This window comes from Nannospalax galili, unplaced genomic scaffold, assembly GCF_000622305.1.
Source record: "Nannospalax galili isolate Female #2095 unplaced genomic scaffold, S.galili_v1.0 scaffold241, whole genome shotgun sequence".
NCBI lineage: Eukaryota > Metazoa > Chordata > Mammalia > Rodentia > Spalacidae > Nannospalax > Nannospalax galili.
The window spans coordinates 1,290,645-1,311,014 of record NW_008345602.1 but is presented as its reverse complement, the minus strand read 5'-3'; the positions used below and the strand labels follow the sequence as shown (position 1 = coordinate 1,311,014).

General features: G+C 40.3%; 1 protein-coding gene across 3 annotated transcripts in view; it reads right to left on the bottom strand.

Annotated features, from left to right (window-relative positions):
* Positions 1 to 20,370, bottom strand: part of Glis3 (GLIS family zinc finger 3) — a 475,006-nt gene that overhangs the window by 105,346 nt on the left and 349,290 nt on the right. The gene's annotated exons all lie outside the window — the stretch shown is intronic.

The following is a 20,370-nucleotide window of genomic DNA, read 5'->3' as shown; positions in this document are numbered from 1 at the left end:
TTTTGGTCTTTTTGAGACAGGGTCTCCTTGTAGCCCCAGCTGTCCTGGAACTCACTATGTAGACCAGGCTGGCCTTGAACTCACAGAGATCCCCCTGCCTCTGCCTCCCAAGTGCTGGGATTAAAGGTATGTGCCACCATGCCTGGCCCGAGTTTAACTTTTTTTAAAAGAAATTTCACATATCTAATTCATGAAGAAGACAAATATAAAAGGCTGGTGATTTTAAAATGCATGCTAGTAGTCTCTTAATAATACATATTGAGAGCAGCATTCATTTAGTCTTCTGTAGGCAAAATATCAGCTACTATTACAGGGTCAAAGTGATGCTAATCCTTAATGTGGTGGCAAGGAAATGTGTTAGAGAAAGCCTGTCAGTGAGGCAGGAAGGTGAGATGGAGACTTACCGCTTATAAATTGTTTTTGCTCTATTTTTATTTTATGTGTATGCATGTATGCAAATGCACCGTGTCATGCAATGCCCATGGAAGACAGAAGAGGGCATCAGATCCCCTGGAACTGGAGATACAGAGGGCTGGAGAGATGGCTTAGTGGTTGAGAGCATTGTTCTTGTAGAGGACCCAGGTTCTGTTGCCAGCACCCTCACATGACAGCTAGCAACCATCCATAACTCCAGATCCAGGGGAAATCTGATGCCCTCTTCTGACCTCCTTGGGCACTGCACAACAAGGGTACACTTTCATACATGCACCAAAAAATTGGTGCAATACACTCATACATATAAAATAAAATAATAAATAAAATATTCTTTAAAAAAAAAAACCTCCTTGGGCACTGCACAACATGGGTGCACTTTCATGCATGCACCAAAAAATTGGTGCAACACACTCATACACATAAAATAAAATAATAAAATATTCTTGAAAAAAAAAAAGCAGCCTGAATTTCTGGAGAGTAATGTAGGAGCAATGGCATGGATAAACAAGGAGGATAAACACAAGGCTGCCTCCATTTAAAACTGGCAGATAGGACTTAGACTTGCTCCAAGGATCTTAGAAAACACCTTGGTTCTCTTGTTTAGTTCAAAGGATGATACAGGGCATTGTTCATGAAGGGATTGTCCAGAGTGCATCCTTTCAGTGGTTGGAAATTTCATGTTTAAGTGAAGGATAAACTAAGTGGAAAGAACAGTTGAACATGTCAGAACTCCATCTATTTAAGTTGATCACATTTTGCATGCTGAAGTATTTTAAGAAATTTATGAAAGTTGTACTTATTTTTGATTGAGAGTTATACATGTCTCACAGACATATGTTGGTTTATTTCAATTTTGATATTTTGCTCAAAATAATTTTTGGTGTTTTCCTGATTTCAATTCTACATAAAGATAAATCTAGCCTGAACTGAGGATGAACACTGACAAAGCTAACTACTTGTCACAGCCAAGTGACAAGGCTGCACTGCTGGAGGGTCAGAAGGGTGAGCGACCTATCTCTTCAAATTTTCAAATAGATCCCAACTTCAAGGATCAAGGAGCCCAAAATGAACTCCTAACTCATAGCTAAGAGGTCTCTGCCAAGCATATGTCTGCTTTTACTTTTACTCAGAATGAAGACTCAAAGCAAACTCCTGGAGCCCAGTTTATTTTGCTTGGAATCACCTGGTGTACCACACTTAGGTCTGAAATGAGCTTATGGGTGTAGACACGCCAAGCCTGTAGCCTAGCTCCCTGCAAGGTTCTTTTGTAGGGTGGATTCCATTCTGGGGCCAGCTCCAGAGGCACATACCCAGAGTTAGGTGGGGCCCAATCTCTACTCCCTTCCATAGTCCTCAAATCTAAGTCGGAGAAAGCTGCATTGTTCTGGCAGACACCAGACTGGGAATGGAGAACAACACACTAGATTAATAAGGTTTCATAAAATGAGGAGAGGAACCCCAGGTATGTGGTTGAATGGTTCAAAATGCCCATATGATCATGCATAAAGTGTATGCAGCAAGCGTTTCCAAGTCCTTTCTATTAAATGTCTACTTTGAACTTAACTAATTGCTAATATTACATCAACACAACCAATAATAAAACCCCCAAAGACTTTATTTGCATCCCCAGTAAATCAGTGAGAAATAAGTAACATCTTGGAAAATTCCAATTGTGTTAAAGTAGTAAAGATAGAAAAAAAATGTGAGCATCCAGACTGAACATGGCAAAAAAAAACTACCTGTAAAATAATGAAAATCCAGAAGATATTGGCTATTCCCTCTTCAATGAGAGGCCAAAGACAGGGAATGGCACCACAGTATTTTCAGGAGATGGGGAGGGGAGCAGTCTCATTGAGTTGTATGAATAAAGGCAGGAGAAGCAATTTCATGGATGCAGGAGCTCATAACATGTAGCAACCACTCACTCTTGCTGCAGAAATTCACTTGAAGAATCTATGAACCCAGGTACTGAAGGCCTGGTAAATGGCATGGTGAGGGACCTAACACCCAACAGGTCAGACACCTGAATGAACTTGTCACAGGGGGATTCTGTAAGAGGAAAGAGGTGTTTGCTTCTCGAATGACTTCTGAATAAAACTTGAAAGCAACCAATTTTATAATGAATAATTATCATTCATTATGGGAATAACCCTGTAATTCAGCCTAAGAATTTCCTTTCCCTGAGGCAGTTTCACCTCTAGACTTACAAGTTCAGTTAAAGGCAAGTGCTTTAAAAATGAACTAACATTTAGGCAAGCTTACAAAGGATTCCCAAATATGTTAAAAATGGAATCTTGGAGAGCTTGAACACATAGATGCCTTTTATCCGTATATTTTTTAAAATGAGTTTTACAGCACTATTGAGTGTGTTGAACCTTGTAAATGAGCACTGAGTTTAGAGAAGCAAAGACCACTGGGAATTTTTCTTGAGTTTGATCATGTGATTTCTCAATGAGGTTCCTATAACACGATACACCCAGAAACCTAAGATCTGCATTATCAACTGGCTGATATTTATCTCTCCTACAGATCAATGCCTACACAACTTCAATAACTCTAACTCAGGTCTTCTTCTTAGGTTGGATTAGGATTCATGAATCCAAAGCTTACTTACCCATAATTGCATCATTAGTCCTGATTTGCTCCTGATTCAAAACCAGATATAATACATGAAGATAAGAAAAAACAAACCACAATCAAACTTAAAAGTCAAAAAGAGAGGGCTGGAGAGATGGCTCAGTGGTTAAGAACACTGACTGTTCTTGCAGAAGAGCCAGGTTCGAATCCCAGCACCCACATGGCAGCTAAAAACTGTCCATAAGTCCAGTTCCAGGGGATCCGACAGCTTCTTCTGTCCTCCATGGGCATTGCACAACACAGGTGTACTTATTTACATGCAGGCATCACTCATACACATAAAATGAAAATAAATAAAATATTTTTTAAAAGAGTCAAAAAAAGAAGAGGAAGGAGTGAAAATAAGATAGAAAAGTGAGAGGAAAGGACACAGCAATAACAGAGAGGGGGCAGGAAGTAGAAAAGAGATCTGGTGTTCACTGAGCATTTATTTCATCCTAAGCTCCTTGCTATGTACTCTTTCTAGTTATTAGTTTGATCCAACTAACATCCTCCCTCCAAACAAGTCCTATGAGCATGGTCCAAGGGTAGGTGCTGGGAGGAACAAAATGAATTAACGCAGTGTTTTCTCATGCAAAGATGGAAACCAAGGCCAGTATGTGTGGCTGGGCAGGTACATAATGATGGACCTTGAGCAATGGTACTCAGAGACATGGTTCCCAGACCAGCCTCAATTCCATTAAGAACCTGCCAGAAGTGTACATTCTCTGATCACACCCCAGAATCAAAACTCTGGGAGTGGGGCCATCTACCTAAGTGTGAACCTGTGCTCTAGGACCCTCTGGTGTCCAGTGAGAGCAAGTGAGTTTGTAGATCCCATTCATGCCGAGAGAATTTTTTGTTGCCTTATGCAAATCCTTGACAGAAGGAAAGCGTTTTGCAGAACTTACAATTTGTACTTCAGATCAGAGTCATGTGACCTCTCGTAGCAGCTCTCCTGGACTGAAAAGGAACATCACCACTCTATGGTAGGGCAGGGTTATCATCACTCACACAGCAAATGAGACAAAACTCCTGTAATGCCAATCTCCAACAAGAGAGCCTTTAAATTCATGACTTCCAAATCTGCTACCAGGCAGATGTCTGGTTCTAAAATCGGTATGCCCACAAGTTCTCACAGTAGCCTCCTGACCAGTTAAACATTTCACACTGCAACTGCCCATTACAGTCTCCTGTTGAGAAAAGCACTAAAGGGGGTCATGCTTTCCCATTTGCACATTTCAGCGGAATTACAGGCATGTAGGAGTATAGTACATGAAACTGTCAGTGACAGAACTTTAAATCTTGTGAGCTTTGAAAGTACTGTATTACATGAGGCCTCACTCCGAGAAAAAAAATCTCTTTAACGCTAGTTTTAAGTAACAAAGTTTAATTAGACATTTTCAAGTTGCCTCAAACCTAAAGAATCTTAACTTGCATACTTTGCTAATTTAGAAAATTATTTCATATTTAAAGAATCAGACTGGACTGTAATCACCATAGATATATGTTGGCTTGATTACGGATTGTTGACATTCAGTAACATTAAGATGACCTTTGAAATATTACTTTCCCTTTCTATTAGAAGCTTTTGTGTAAGGTTCTAGAAATGAAAGGCTCATTAGACACCATTAAAATGGGATTTATTCCATGTGTGTAACCAATAATCAAGAAGAACACTGTTCCCTCCCCTAATCAGCTACTTAAAGTACTGAGCAGCACAAGTTTGTATTCAAAGCAGTAATAACAGCAGACCTTCTTGATCAGGTTTCTATACCAATGCTAATGTCAACAAAACCCAAACAGAATGGAATCTACGATGCTGGACATGCTTTTTAAAAATATACATTTGATTTCAATTAAGGCTCAGTGTTTATGACCCTTGGAGGTATAGGCTTTTACAATCTCATCAGTCAATTTCAATTAATCCCATTAGTGTTGGCTGACACCATGATATGCAGCAAGAACTGGCCCAATAAATGAGTTGCTGGTTTACATCTCTATATATTATCCCAAACCAATGAGATGAGAGGCCTCGGTGGAAAGGTCAGCAAACATTTCTGATGCCCAGGATATAGTCAAGGTGACTTCCATAAGTCCAAGAGCTCAAAGTCCTTGAACCAAGTGCATGCCTTCAAAAAGTATAAGAAACATTACTTCTAAGACTCAAAAGCAAGGGCCCAAGGGAATGCAGAGGTCCAGTTTCACACTTAAGAAGAAACAAAAAATCTACAGTACATTCTCAGCTAGCACTTACTTCTGGAGATGCTTCTGAACTGTATGCGAACCTGACTAACCTGGAGTCTTGTTGAAATGTAGATTCTGATGCCTCGGGACTGCTGAGGGCCTGAGCATCTGCATTTCTAACTATCTCCCATGTGATGCAGAAGAAGCTAAATGAAATGTTCAAAGATTATGCTTGGAGAAATAAGGTCATAGTGATCTTCATGCTCAAACTGTAGTTTAATGGGATTTACGAAAGCAAAAGAACTAGCAAAAGAATGAAGGAATAAAGAAAATGGCCCACCTTTGATGAACCAAACTGAGGCAGCTTTCATATAATATTGAACAGTACAATCTAAGTTGGGAAAATAACTGAGGAAAAAAAAGACAGAAGAAAAGTCCATTTTTAAAAATAAGAAACAGTGGCACTTTCATCTTTGGGGTAATCAACAGCTACCTAACTGGACTTAAAGCCCACTCAATAGGAGGTAATTCATGTGTAGCACTGTAAATATAGCCAAATACACATAGCTGGAGAGGTCGTAGATCTTAGAGAAAGCCCTAAGTTTGTCACATTCCTAGAAAAACATACTTTCTTATTATATGCTAAATATAGATCCTTATATTTACAGGTAAGAAAACCATTCACGGCACTCATCCAAAAAGTTCCTTTTTGCAACAGATGGAGACCATTACAGAGTTTGACAACTGGTCACACACTGAGAATAAGCCTGTGAGATGTCAACCCATCTCACAGGGACACATCTACAATGGAACCTCTACACCTAAGGCTCACAGAATATAATGGAACAAACGGTAGAGAGAACACTAATGCATTTCTCAACTCTCATCAGTGAAGCTTCCTCATGCAACAGAGGGCCATGAACACAAAGGCCACAACTGGCCAAAGTGTAGAGAACAAGAGATTGTCGAGTTTGTCCCTGGATAAGAATCCTATATTAAACCTCGCTCACCTAGGGCTCAGGGACCACTGTGGAAGAGGAGGAGGGAAGATTGCAATAGACAGGGGAGGAGGTGCAAGACCATAAGGAACAGAGTCTTACAGGCTCCTGGGACCTTGCTCGTATGAAGTTACAGCAATGGTGACAGCGTGCACAAGACCTATCCATGCAAACTCAATTAGATAAAAACCAGCATAGAACTGGGGAAATGAGCAGGGGCCCACAACTTTGGAGAGGGACTATTTGCAGTTGATCCCTGCTGGGTGATAGAGAGTTGATCCTCTTTAAGGGAATGACCTTAGATAAGCTGAACAAGCTCCAGTGGATCTACTCACACTGAGAGACACAAACTTGACTTGACAGGCATTAACATATATAACAGAATGCATGAACTCCTATGGGTGGAATATGGGAGCAGTGCAGAAGGGGGGTGTTGTAAATATGATTAAGATGTCCTAAGTCCAAAATAATCATATATATATATGTATACATATATATATATATATATATATATATATATATATATATATACACACACACACACATAATTTATAATTAGTGTATGATTTAAATAATATTTTAAGAGATAGGATGTAAAACATTTATGAGACATAATGGAACATCAAGGTTTAACAATATTTAATGCTCTATATGACACATACAGATTTATGTTAGATATACACACACACACACATACATATGGGTTGGGTTTTTTTGTGTGTTTTTGAGATAGGCTCTCCTTGTAGCCCCAGCTGGCCTGGAACTCACTATGTAGACCAGGCTGGCCTTGAACTTGCAGAGATCTGCCTGTCTCTTCCTCCCAAGTGCTGGGACTAAACGCATGTGCCACCACACCTGGCTAATAAAATATATTTTAAAAATATTTTATTTATTATTTTTATTTTGTGTGCATGAGTGATTTGCCTGCATGTATATGTTGGTATTCACGCAATCCCTACAGAGGCCAGAAGAGGGCGTTGGATTCCCTGGAACTGGAGTCACAGACAGTTTCTAGCCTCCATGTGGGAGCTGGGAATGGAACGTGGATCCTGTAGAAGAGCAGGAATTGTTCTTAACCGCTGAGCCATCTCTCCAGCCCTTACTTGCTGGTTTTTTAAAGCTGAAGAGCTGAAACTGGAAGACTGCTAATGTGCTGGGGCTACGGCAGCTTGCTTTCCCCTCACTGGCTTCCCATTTGGACATATTCTCACCTCCTGCCATTACACTCTGTTTCTGTTTCCAGTGCATTCTAAATAGCACTGAACGCTCTGGCAAATCTAATATTTACCACATCAATTTATAGAAAGTGTCATGTAAAGGGAACAATAATCCAGATGTTCTGAGGCTTCCATACATTGTCTAGCTCACTGAGCCACACTGAGTCTTTCAGTTCCCTGGTCCATGAAGATTAGTAGCTACAGAAGGAAGACAGAGGACACATTCTTAACCCATGTCCACAGCTGAATCACCCTCTTGCCCAGGGCACTGTACTCCAGGCTTCTGTGCTACCTTTCAGTCCAGAAAGCTAATAACGGAATCTACAACATTTCAAGTTTTATTCAGAGTAACAGCGGCTTCATTGGAGAATTACTTCAAAAGTCACCATTAGAATAGTTTTTGATTAATTTCAGGAAACCAATACAACTCAGACGAGTTTCCAAATGTTCTAAGTATCTACAGAGATAGCACTTGCATTTTCTATGACGACCTTTAAAGTCTGACTGCCCTTGGATGTGGCTGAGGAAAAAGAGAGCCACTTCGCTTTGGTTTCAGGGGTCGGCTGTTTCAGCACATGCCACTCACCCAGCCATTTCCCATTCTTAAGTGGCCTAGAATCCTTATTTATCCATATTTTTTGGAACTATTAACAATTTTGCATACTTAATAAAAACCCACTCAGTAATGTTTTCCAAAACTGTAATAGATTCCAGTTATTGTTTCTTCCTCGTTATTTTGGTGTGAAAAATGAATCTATCAACCAGCTCATAAATTCCTTCCTGGCTTGTTGTCCTTCTTGTTTTTGATTAATAAGAAATCTGTGTAAAGGAAAGGTCATCTAAATAGGCGCATGTGTGTGGTTTTTATTGGTTTAAAGCAATTCATTGCTTTTTAATATTTTGGGTCACGGATAATAGCTGATCCTTAAGAGAATATTCTAAATGAGGCAGCACAATAAATGAGGGTTAAACCTGGAAATGAAAACTGGGAAATGATTCTTGAGAGGCCACATGACAATGTAGAGAGAAATTTGTTTCTCCTATGCCAACAATTGAAGCATACTAAGTTTTTATAGAAATGATCAAGTTTATCTGGTTTATAACAATTGAAAGGAGCTGGGGTCAAATAGAACCTCATCACAAGCATTTTATTCACAGCTGAAAAAGGAGTCCTCCATAGTGCAACACGGATATGTGAGATGCATCATGTTGCCCTTCCATCTACTTACCACTATAAGCATTTACATGCATACATAGATAATTCATGTATTAGCAACAGAATGTAAGAAAATGACAACTTCAAGTTCCTTTGAGAAAGGAAACAATGAAAACCTGGTTGTCTGAAATTGTATAAATATAACAGTAAGTTCTTGCTCTTGCTTATTGACATCAACTTCATACACTCTATGACTGCCCACAAAAGAATATCCATATATATATATATATCCTTCAGGGGCTGATAAACCACAATAAATGCACTTTGATTACATGTTAGTAGAACAAATACATTTTATAGTTATGTAATTAGTTGTGCATAAACATACTTAAAAGCAATTAAATTATTTAGTTTTCCACCAGGCATGTTTTCCAACACAACATAACCAGATCTAATTCCTACCCCTGACACATGCACAGGAAAGGGAAGTCTATTCATAGATTGTATGAAGTCAATGCTAACACTCAACAATAAAAACTAAGTGCTTCACAAGCTCTCTACAACCAGTTTTTCTTGTATACTCTCACAGGCACCATCATTTGCCTGAAATCCGTCTCCTGGCTGATTGGTGTACTACAAAGAATATATGACAGTCTGTATTTGTTGGAGGGTCCATTTTGCTTCCTCTCTATGGATGGTGTGCACAGGCACAGTGCTTCTGTGAGATGCACTAAGGCGTACACATAAAAGCAAGTGTCAAATGTTCTGCCGCACTATAGTTAAGAAATCCTTCCAACTTTAACACAGGAATCAACAGTGACCAGCTGTTGTCATCGAACCATGAGTAGTGACCAACTCAACCCTCCACACACTCCACAAATGGACCTGCCGTTACTGAGCTTCTGAGCATCTAGCACTTCTCTAGCCTCTGGGCATAACACAATGGAAACATCAGGCTCATCCTTGCCTCTCCCGTGTTCCCAGCATCATCTACAGGATTAAAAAATACCCAGCCTACTCCAACACCTTCCTATGATTTTCTGTACACTAAAGGGAAGGTGAATGGGGCAGGGGGGAGACAGAGAAACCATCTTTTGTATTTTAGGCAATAATTTTTATGTTTTGTTCAACATTCTCAAAATATCTAGTTTTCTCTGTAAGTCTATCTCAGAAATATCTTTTCAACTTTTACACAATTAGGGAGCCATGAAGTAAGAGAAGTAAGCCAAGAAATGAAAAGTGAAAGAAAACGTGAGATAGAGCAGGTCAAAGCAAGCAAGAGGAAGGAGGCACTAGAGACCCACACCTTAGTCTCCTGCCATCAGACCCTTTCTTCCTTCCTTGTGACCTGCTTCTCCATCTGGTTCCAGCACATCCCAGCCACATGTCCCTAACTGTGTCCCAAGATCACTTTGCCTCCTGCCTTTCCACTTTGGCTCCCTCTGCTGGTAACATCCTACCACCCCTTTAGCATAAGGCCACTTCCTTTGGGAAGCCCTCCTTGAGGCTTTCACCAGATATAATGGATCTGTTGCACACACTGCCTACTCCCCAGCAGCACATGGAGGGGCCCGCTAATTGAATTATGCTTTCCCCTCACTGGCTGTGAGCTTTATGAGGACAAGGAACTGAGTCTTACTAATCTCTTTATTGCCAGCACTAGGTACAGTGCTTGGCGTGTACTCAAGTGATCATACATTATTTGCTAAATAAATGCTAAATGTAACAGAGAGAATGAACTCTTGGTAAGAAAGCATATTGATTTCCTAGACTTCCTTGTGTAGTGAACTCATTAAGGCCTGTTAATTAGGTAGGGCCAGTTACTGCTTGCAATGACATCAAACAGTCAACCTCATAAAAGTTATAAAATGCATTTATGGGGTTTAGATATTTGATTTTAATGTCCTACAGAACTATTCCAAGATGTATATTTAACTATTTTAACATCTATCCATGTGGGGAAAATACTAATTACCACATATGGTTCTCGTTCTCTCTCTCTCTCTCTCTCTCTCTCTCTCTCTCTCTCTCTCTCTCACATGTGATGGATTAACTTCTTTACTGACGTTCTGAGAAATTTGCAGCAATATTGGTAGAGTGAGTGAACTGTTTTCCTACCACCCCCTTTCCCAAATGTGAGCTAAGCATACACTAACCCATTGGGAACATAGTATTAGCAATAATTTAAGGCATATAAATGTGTGCCTTCATACAGAAAGGAAAAGCAACTGTTTTAAATTGCCCTTTAAAAACTGAGCTAATCTGCTCTGCAATGTGCCAGCAAACAGCCTCTCATCAGAGTTTCTCATGAAGAAAAAAAAAGAGTCTTTAGGACTTTGCCCTGAATTGCCCTGAGTTAAGTATCCCCAAAGAGCAGGTCCAGCAATTTCCCATGATGCCTGCTGTCAACCATCCTACAGTCAGCCTCTCTGAATGGGAGGCAAAAGTTTGGAGTCCTGGTCACAGGTTCTCACTACACTTAGAGAGTGTGTTTGAAGGACAGCGGTTGTCACAAGCTCCCTGGTGCCAGCTTTCTCCTTGGCAGTGGGCCTGGATGCCCAGTAATTAATAGTCTTTGACTGTAACGATGAGACATGTCACTGCTTGTCTTGAGCTTCATTAAGAATTGGCATGCTTGGTTTAACAGAACTAAGCAATATATTTATTTACTACGGTGTTTCCCAAAATGATTGCTGAATTCTGTCATCTTTTGACTGAGAAACTGTCTGCGGGTTGAAACAGAATGTATGCTAACATACATTCAGCAACACAAACCTCCAAGACAAACTGTTTAAGTCAATTTGCTTATCATATAGGCACATAGGTGCAAATATGTGCATATGTACTTGTGGGTACAGCCATGGCACACACTTAACACTTGCACACATATCCCACACAGATTCTGTAATAGATGTGTATGTGTTTGAGATCTGCGTGCAGGGGTGTAGAAGCAAGCAGGAATTTGCCAAGAGAGAAGAGGAAATTCACACACGAAGAGAATAATTTACCATAAATTGGCCCACACTGAGTGTATTCCAAAAAACGGAGTACAAGATGCCAAATTTTTAATGGCTCTTGCTGTTCCAGATCTGGCCCTAACAAACTTTGGAAGAGATGCAAGTGGGCAGGAAAGATGGGATTAAAAAATTATATCTTAAGCCTTTTCACTTTAAATGTAAAATCTCCACCACTATGATTGGGGGGGGGGGCAGGGAGGTTTCCTGACACTGCTTTTCTTTTAAAAAGTCATCAGTTTCTATTAAATATAAACTCCACATCTCTTGCTAAACACTATCTACAGCTAGTCACTTAAAGCAGGAGCAGATATGGGCCTCAGAACCTTGCCATGGTCCTGGTAGCAAAACAAAAGTATGGTCTGGAAGTGATGTATCCAGGAAGCTTCACAGTCCTGGAATTGATGTTCTCTTGTGACGGCCCACACTGGTCCATGAAAACTACTCACTCATGTCTTCCCAATGCATACCCTCCAGTTCCTTTTCATTCAGGCTTCTATGGACACATGTTAGGCTGACACATGACAGGCATGTAGTACCCTCCATTTCTTCCACTTGTCCCCTTTCTTTCTCTGGTTTTAAATGACTCTGACTCAGTCCTGTATCTGAAGCTTTTCCTTAGTGGTTGTGGAGGGACTCACTGTCACATCTTGTCCCTTCCTTCCATATGCCCTGGTTCATGCATGGGTAAAGCAGCTGTCATTAAATCCATTAACTCCTTTCAATGAGGACTTCTGAAGTATTGAGACTACAGGACATTCCATCACTGCTATGTGTGCACTCAACTTTGAGCTCTACAATTCTAAAATGGCTAAGAATAGGGACCTTAACCCTCTCAACTATGACACTTAAAAACAACTTCCATTCCTTCCCTCTGGAACTGACTCCCTTTTTCTCAAGATAGAGTTAAGTAAAATTCTACCTAAAGTTGTGAAGTCTTGGGTGGATATGGGGATTCCATCACTGCGGCTGCTTTAGATGCAATAAACATATCTTTCTAATCAATCTAGTCACTGCACTGACCTAATTCTACTCTTGTTTCTCCTTCCCTAAAGAAGTAAGAGGGGCTATTTTCAATATCTTTTTCTTCCTTCATTTTATCTCTTTGCCAGACCTAACTATGACCTTTCCACCCACAATAATCCTGGCAAGAAACTACCTAACATATAAATACACTCTCTGTGAATGTTTCATGTTATATCTATTTAATAACTGAGGGGGACTGAAGCTAGCCAGGGGGGGAGGTACCTGCCAAAGTCACAGGCTAGCAAGTGGCAGAAAACCAACTAGAGTGGCAACCTCTGTCTCCATTATTCCCTCTATGAAACTCCAAGAGCATATAACTTCTCATGGGGAAAGAGAGATAACAAAAAAGCCCCATCTTGAAAGAGTGCCAATTCCATTTTTTCTCTTTTTTTTTCCCTTACTGAGTAAAAATATTAGTAATTTAAATTCACAAGGACTAACTCTCTTAAATTATACCAAACATTCTCACCAAAGTCTGAGCACAAAGTTAAACCATCAGCTATGACTAGAAAATGCCGTGAGCCGTATGTTCTTGGCATAATCTTCCTTTTAACTAACTATAGTTCTCAAGTTTGGGGGGAAAATGTAGAATACGTCTGTGAGCCACTCAGAAACATAGGCTGCTGAAAACAAATGCGAAGTGAGACCTGGCATGAAAGAATCAACAAATGGTTCTGGAAGGACCTTAAAATTGTACATTCAGCCAAACAATGAAATAGCCAACAGAGCAGACCTTACTGCACAGAAAGTAAGCTCCTGGAAATTACCACTAATTCGCCCATAGTAACAAAATTTGGTCTTTTTCCAGGACACATTTTGCCAAGCCTTTTTGCAAAGTAGCTTTAAGTTGAGAAAAGAAAGATGTTTCAGAAGTTCTCAGAGGCTAATAGGTGCCAAATACATATTAGATGTTCAATAAATTGTATTTTGTCAATTGTATGTCCATCCAAGTATTTGTTGTAGTAATTCTAATTCTACTTGAGGCAAAATTCTTCGAGAGGAAAAAACAGTTCCTTTTACTGTTTCCCATTGCTGGGTCTAAGAATTGCACCCATATCACATCCTAAGGCATGTGGCTATTTACTATTACCCTTGACTTAGATCCGCCTGTGCATTCCAGGCTTATTGTCTATTCAATGTCTCTTTTCCAAGACCTCTCAAGTAGCTTAGAGGACGTACTGCACACCTTGACATGGGCGTTCCATCCTCCAAAGTCCTCATTCCCAGAAGTGCACCCCATCTACCTTCTAGTGACCATGCTGCTGCCAGGGCAAAATAAAAAACCCAATCAAGTCCTCCTCTGATTCTTCCACAGTTTCCTGGTAAAGCCCAAAGCCTCACCCGACGTCCTGCTTGACCCCCACTGCTCCCTCCTGTCTTGCTCCCTCAGATTTAGCTTCTCTAGGCCCTCCTTGCCTCAGGGCATTTGCACACACTGCTTCTCTGTTTTCCTTGTCTGGAAAACTGTTTGCCTCCTACTTGCTGAGTTTGATCCAGATCTCATGCACTGTTTAGATCAATCACACTCATTCTTTAGATCTTCACTGAAATATTCCTTTTTCAGGAAAGCATTCTGTCCCCACTATTGGGTTTAGGTCCCCACTATTGGGTTTAGGTCTCCTACACACACACACACACACACACACACACACACACAGGTAACTTCCTTGTGGAACTCTAAGTTCAATTAAGACAGCATCCATGCTTGTCTTTTTCACAATGCAGTAGCATGTATCGCATGTATAATGCAACGAGTCATCAAAAATTAAATGGAAGTTATTCATGTTAAAATTCTCTCTCTCTCCCTCCCTCCCTCTAGGACTTAAAATTTGCTCTGACTTAACCGTGCATCCCTTCAAACAGTGCTTTCTGTGACAAAGAGAATGTCAGAAGATGAGCACAAGGTCAAGAACAGATTCTCAGGTCTAGAGGTGAAAACCCTTTATGAAGGTCTATGCTTCCTAAGAACTACAGGAAATGCACGTTTTTCTAGATTCCAACTGCACGCACAGAAATATCTCAACTGGATTTGACAAAATTATGTACCAGGGAGATGAATAAATAGCTTCACTAAATATATATGGTGCAATTACACTCAGCAATAAATGACAATAGGTCTTGCTTTATAGTAATCTAAAATTCAAAGCCCAATTATTTCAGCTGTTCAGTAAATAATACTGAAAGGACATGGCAGTAACGCAACACAGGAACATATTGTATTAATGAACACTAATGATCCCTTTATGATCCACAGAGCCACTTCTGTTTCTTTTGTAGGAAAAAAGAGGTTTAAAAAAAAAAAGAAGAAAAGAAAAAAAGAAAGTCATCCATGAGCTAGAGCCAAGAACAAAATGAGAGCAGAGAGGACTTCGTTTGATCTTTCAAGAGTAGTATTTAGTTAAAGAATGCACGCTGGACTACAGAAAAACAAGACTAGAAACACGAGCGTTTGGGACCCAAAAAAATACAGTCAGTGGTAGCCAGCCTTTGAAGAATGTATTTGTAAGAGGGACAGAAGGGAGACAGAGGGAGGGGGAGGAGAGAGAGAGAGAGAGAGAGAGAGAGAGAGAGAGAGAGAGAGAGAACCTACCCCCATAGCTCCAAAACTCAGGGGGAACTGACACTGACTTTAATGAAAGGGGTCAGTTTCTGACTTCTTTTTAGAATGCAGAAGCACTGCAAGTAATTGGTAAAATTAGCAGTTTAGATATGCAAATCAAATTCAAACTTGAAATGACTGAGATGGAAAGGCAATCCAAACAGGAAAAAGGGAAGGAAGGAAAGAGAGAAGGGGATGAAAATATGAGCTCTGAAAACAAAAGCCCACATTCTCCTTTCCAGATAAGGAGGTAACTGAAGACCTAGGAAGACAGACTGAGGACCAGTCTGACAGCTGTCAATCTAACCAGACTTGAAGACCATCAGGGTGAGGGAGACAAGGAAAACCCAGAAGCTGCCTAGCCACAGGCCCACCCAGACCCAGGACGACCTGGAGAATACTTGCCCACAAGGCTTATGCTGTTTATTATGATAGTTTTCTACTATTAGCAAACCATGTAAGTTTTTGATACCCAAAAATAAAAATCATATGGGCAATAAAAAGTTAGCTTAGGAGAAATGGTTAGCGTGCTTGGGTTTTCTTCTTAGCTCCCTTCCTCCTGGAAAATGGTAAAGGACTCTTCAGCTCTGCCTCCTTGTGTCTGTTCCAACCCAGAGCCTCCTAAGAACAGTTCCCTTATTGGGGGGATATGAAGCACCTGGCTGCCACATTGACCGTCTAGACCCGGCTCAGCCGGACTGCACTTTCTTTGCTGCTATTTTCTCTTCCTCAACATCTGCGGAATGGCTCATTTCTGAGTTCTGAATCTGTCATGTTTCTTCCTGTTTCTAGAACCTACTATAATGATGCTCAGAATGTGCCGGGTGCTGAATGCATAAAATTTACAAAATCTGTACTTAATGGATAATGATGGGTTGGATTATCCAAATGCCAAAGGGACTCTGGATTACAGTTTATTCAAAGAATGTAAGTAAACTGCTAAGAATTTATGGAGCAATCATTGTGTGCAGACAACACATGGACCTGAAGCAATAATGTACCAGGTGGTAGCTGGGGGCAGTGTTTGGGTTTCCATGTCCTATTGAGCTCCTTGTAAGGACAACTCTGATTCACTAGGTCTGAATCAGGGTGAGGCTCAAAGTCCAAAGTCCGTGTCTCTAAAACCTTCCTAAAGCACATGTGATGACAACACTTGTTCTTGGGCTACACTCTATATGGGGAGGTCCCAGAAGATTTAACCAAGTAAAGCTCAGATATTTTGTATTAAAAAAAAATCACACTGATTGTTGCCTAAGTGGTTTCTGGTTTAGAGAGTCAAACCTATGTCTTCTTAGCTGGGGCTTCCCATTCCTTGTTTTTGTCTGAACCTGGTGGTCTGAACTCTACACGTTCCTTGATGAATTCAACCTCTCGTTGCAAGGTTTAGCTCTGTCTTTATTACTCTAAAGAAAGATTAAGTTGCTCCAAGGGGCATAGGCCAGGAAAAATATGTGAACTTGGATTTTCTATGGAACATCCTCTTATGATGAGAGAGAGAGAGAGAGAGAGAGAATGAATGAATCAAAAGATAAAGCCTTTTGAGACTGTTTATATGCTTCTTTTGAAAATTAGTGCACATGTAGCACATAAGGTTTCATGATATGCAAAGGGTTCCTCTTTGTGAGGATTTCTTCCCTTTTATGTGGTCAATATTTCACAGATCTTTCTTTTCAACAGCTTCCAAGTCACTGTGGATAGCCTGAAATGGGCTGATGGGTATTGATTTTTGATCTTTATATTGATTTTGACACCTTAATAGTCGATGATTCCTTTGTAAAGTGACGGTTTAGTTGCTTCCTAAAACAATGGCACAGTCACAGATGTTTTCTGCAGGCAGTGTCTAATATCTCTTTGTACAAACGACTTTGCCTCACACTCAGTGTAAAGAGCTGGTCCATGTTTAATGACTTTTTATGGATTAAAAACATAGTTTAAAGTGTCTTTTTATGTTAACAATTCTTTCTCTAGTTGCTGTTGGCGCTGCTGGAGGAATACTGCCAATAGTAATTGGATTGCTTATTGTCTATGTCCCTTTTCTACCATGTTCTCTCTCTCTCTCTCTCTCTCTCTCTCTCTCTCTCTCTCACACACACACACACACACACACACACGACACACGCGCGCATGCACACACACTTGCTGAAAAATGTCAACATGTTGCTTTATGTCTTTAGTGCACCAATCAACATATCAAATTCCAAATTTAGACCCTAACTCACAATACCGCATCTATTTCTTCCCCTTTTCTCCCCCTTACTTAGAGTAAATGAAATTCAGCCTTTGTTGGAAGGAAATGTGAAATGTGTTTCACACATATATTTAACACTAATCTGTTCTCCTTACCTTAATTATGCTTTGAATTTCTGTGGAAACTTATATTCCAGGGACTTAATTTACTTTTATAAATATTCATTGATTCTCCTCCATCTCTTCTAGAAGGGCTGCTTAATATTGCCTTCCATTTCGCATTTGGAGAAACTGAGGCATCAGGGAGGAATCTAAGTGTTGTCATATAACATACCTGCAGAGATGGGCAAAGTGACTTGGAAGTTCCTCACTGAAGAAGCAGCTCTCCTAAAAATAATGGTACAGTGCTGGGACTGAAGCCCAGGTAGCCTGCAGTTCTAGGCAGTTACAATCCTTATCTGTCTTTTCCTCAGTCCAAAGTGCAGCATGGGTGTAGCTGCCCCGTAGTCAAGAAGAAATGATTACAGAAAAGAACAGTTGGAGAAAACAAGGCAAAAGCCCTTGGATTTTAGTCAGTGGGAGTCCATCACAGTAACTAATGGGCTGAGAATGTTTCTATTTTTTTCACCAAGTAATCCATATGCAAATTTCCTGCAGTATTCAATATGCACTGCAAGCTCAGTAAATGTTTTCTATTCTTTTCTGCTTAGCTCTCTCAGCTTTTTCCAATTAGGCCCTGTTTATTTAGAAAAAAAAAAAAGAGAATGTCTAAAGCAAGGATTAAGCTCTGTATCTTATGGAGAAAGGACGAATATTAGAAATTCTTCCAGGATCTAGAGGATGCATTCTTTCCTCATCCTCCCTGCTGGGATGGGTAATGAGAACAAAGTAAAAGGGGCTGAAGGTTTTTAGCTCGTTTGGTTTGTTCAGTTGAAAACATGCCTTTGACGATCTGGAATTGAGTCCAAAATTCATGGCGATTCAGACAACGGTCTACAAGGAATAAGTCGACGGGTGAAATAAATAAATAAAAGAGGGATGTGAATGCTGGAAAGGACCCACCTGGTATGCAAAAGTTCTGTCAAAGCAAGAGAATTCAGAACTGGCAGGGAACAAGGGCCAGAATGGGAGAGAAGCACTCAGAGCGGAGGTGGCCGCTGTGGCACAGGATGGTGAGTGAGGAACGATGGGAGGACAGCAACTAAGAACCAAGCCCTTCCATCCTCAGAATCCATCAGTACACCCTCAAAAGCATCCAATGTTCTGCCCTTTTTTTTTTTTTTTTTTTTTTGAGCAGGTTTCAAACTGAAAGTTGGAGATCACTTTGCAACTAAAGGAAAAAAGGAGGCAAGCTCAACCAAGGTGTTTCAACTGAGCTTCAGGCTCAGTTTTATCTGTTTACTTATTTACTGAGAGAAAAACAAACAGAAACACAACCCCAAAATAAACTTGGATTTGAATTCCATGAAAGGCAAGAGAGAAGTGTCCTGATGCCTAATACAGGAACTTCTGGCACTGAGAATGTCTCACCTCAGAGGCTGCTGTGAAACACAAGGAGATAAAACATGGTGTTTACCAATATGAAGCATCATATCCACAAAAGAGGGGTTGTAAACAGTGGTTAGGGTTGGCACAGGATTAAAGAGCAGGAAATACCTAAGATGTTTCCAGGATTACAGCACAGATTCTTACCTAAACAGGACTGTGAAAAGTTAAGCAAAAAGAACTACCAAAATGACAGATGAAATTTCTCTCCCAGATTTTAGGGATTCAAAAGCCAAAGGGGAAAAATAATAAATTTTAAAGTAAGGATAGACCATTCACCTGGTGACTGAGTAACATATTAAGCACTGCAGAAATCTGAACAGTGGGTTTCATTGGGCAAGACTCAGTCAGGTCATGAAAGAAAATCTAAGGACAGAAAGATGTCCTTGGAGTCAGCAAAGAGAAGTCTCCCTTTAATGGCAGCTACGAGAAAGACTGGGAGGTTGAGGGAGGTACATAGACATGTCAGCAAGTCTCTAGAGCCATACTACAGTCTGGCATCCACCCTTAGGTATCCCCACTATAAAGGACAGCATTTACATTTAAGTCAGAAAGAAAAAAGAGGAGAGAACATGGGAAGAGAGGACAGCAAAGGGAATGGGGGCGGGAATTAAAAAAGAAAAGACAAGATTTCTTTAACTCTGGTCAAACCACCTGCTTCCATTGTCCATGAAAAAAGTTTTCCATAGTTACATTACCCAATGGTCATTTATAAATGTTAAATTCCATTCTTCAATATACCAGTTGAAAAGGAAAAAAATTTCATCTCCAATAGCGTTTCAATTCTAAGTTCCAAGACACAGCAATGCTCTCAAATTTCAATTCCTTAAATCTCAAGCTTACAGAAAAATAAACTAAATAAAAGCCTGCCAAAAATCCAGGCTGGCTATTAAAACATTACAAGCAAGCACCATGGATTTGAGACTATAGATGGTATCCAGATCAACAGAAATGTCCTGGCTGGAAGCCTGCAGATCACCATGAACAGGCTTTGGGGCCCTTTGTCTAATTTTGTGGAGACCCAACCCTCAAGCAGAATATTTTTGGCCCATCAAATAAAGGCCTTTCCCAGAAAACCTACAGGCTTAGAGACATCATTCGGCCTATTCATAAGTAACAGCGCACACTGACTAGATCAGACTTCTAGCTTCAGGGTGAACCGAAAGACATTACATGGAAAGGGTTTTTAGGTTTGCTCCCACGGCCCAGTTACATTTTTCTCTTTTTCATTACCCAAGTAGCTTCTACCTTGAGCCAACTTTGAAAAGTTCCCAAACAGTAATTCTATTACAGAAATAGTTTTGAGAGAGAAAGAGAGAGAGAGGAGAGAGAGAGAGAGAGAGAGAGAGAGCGAGAGAGAGAGAGAGAGAGAGAGAGAGAGAGAGCGCGA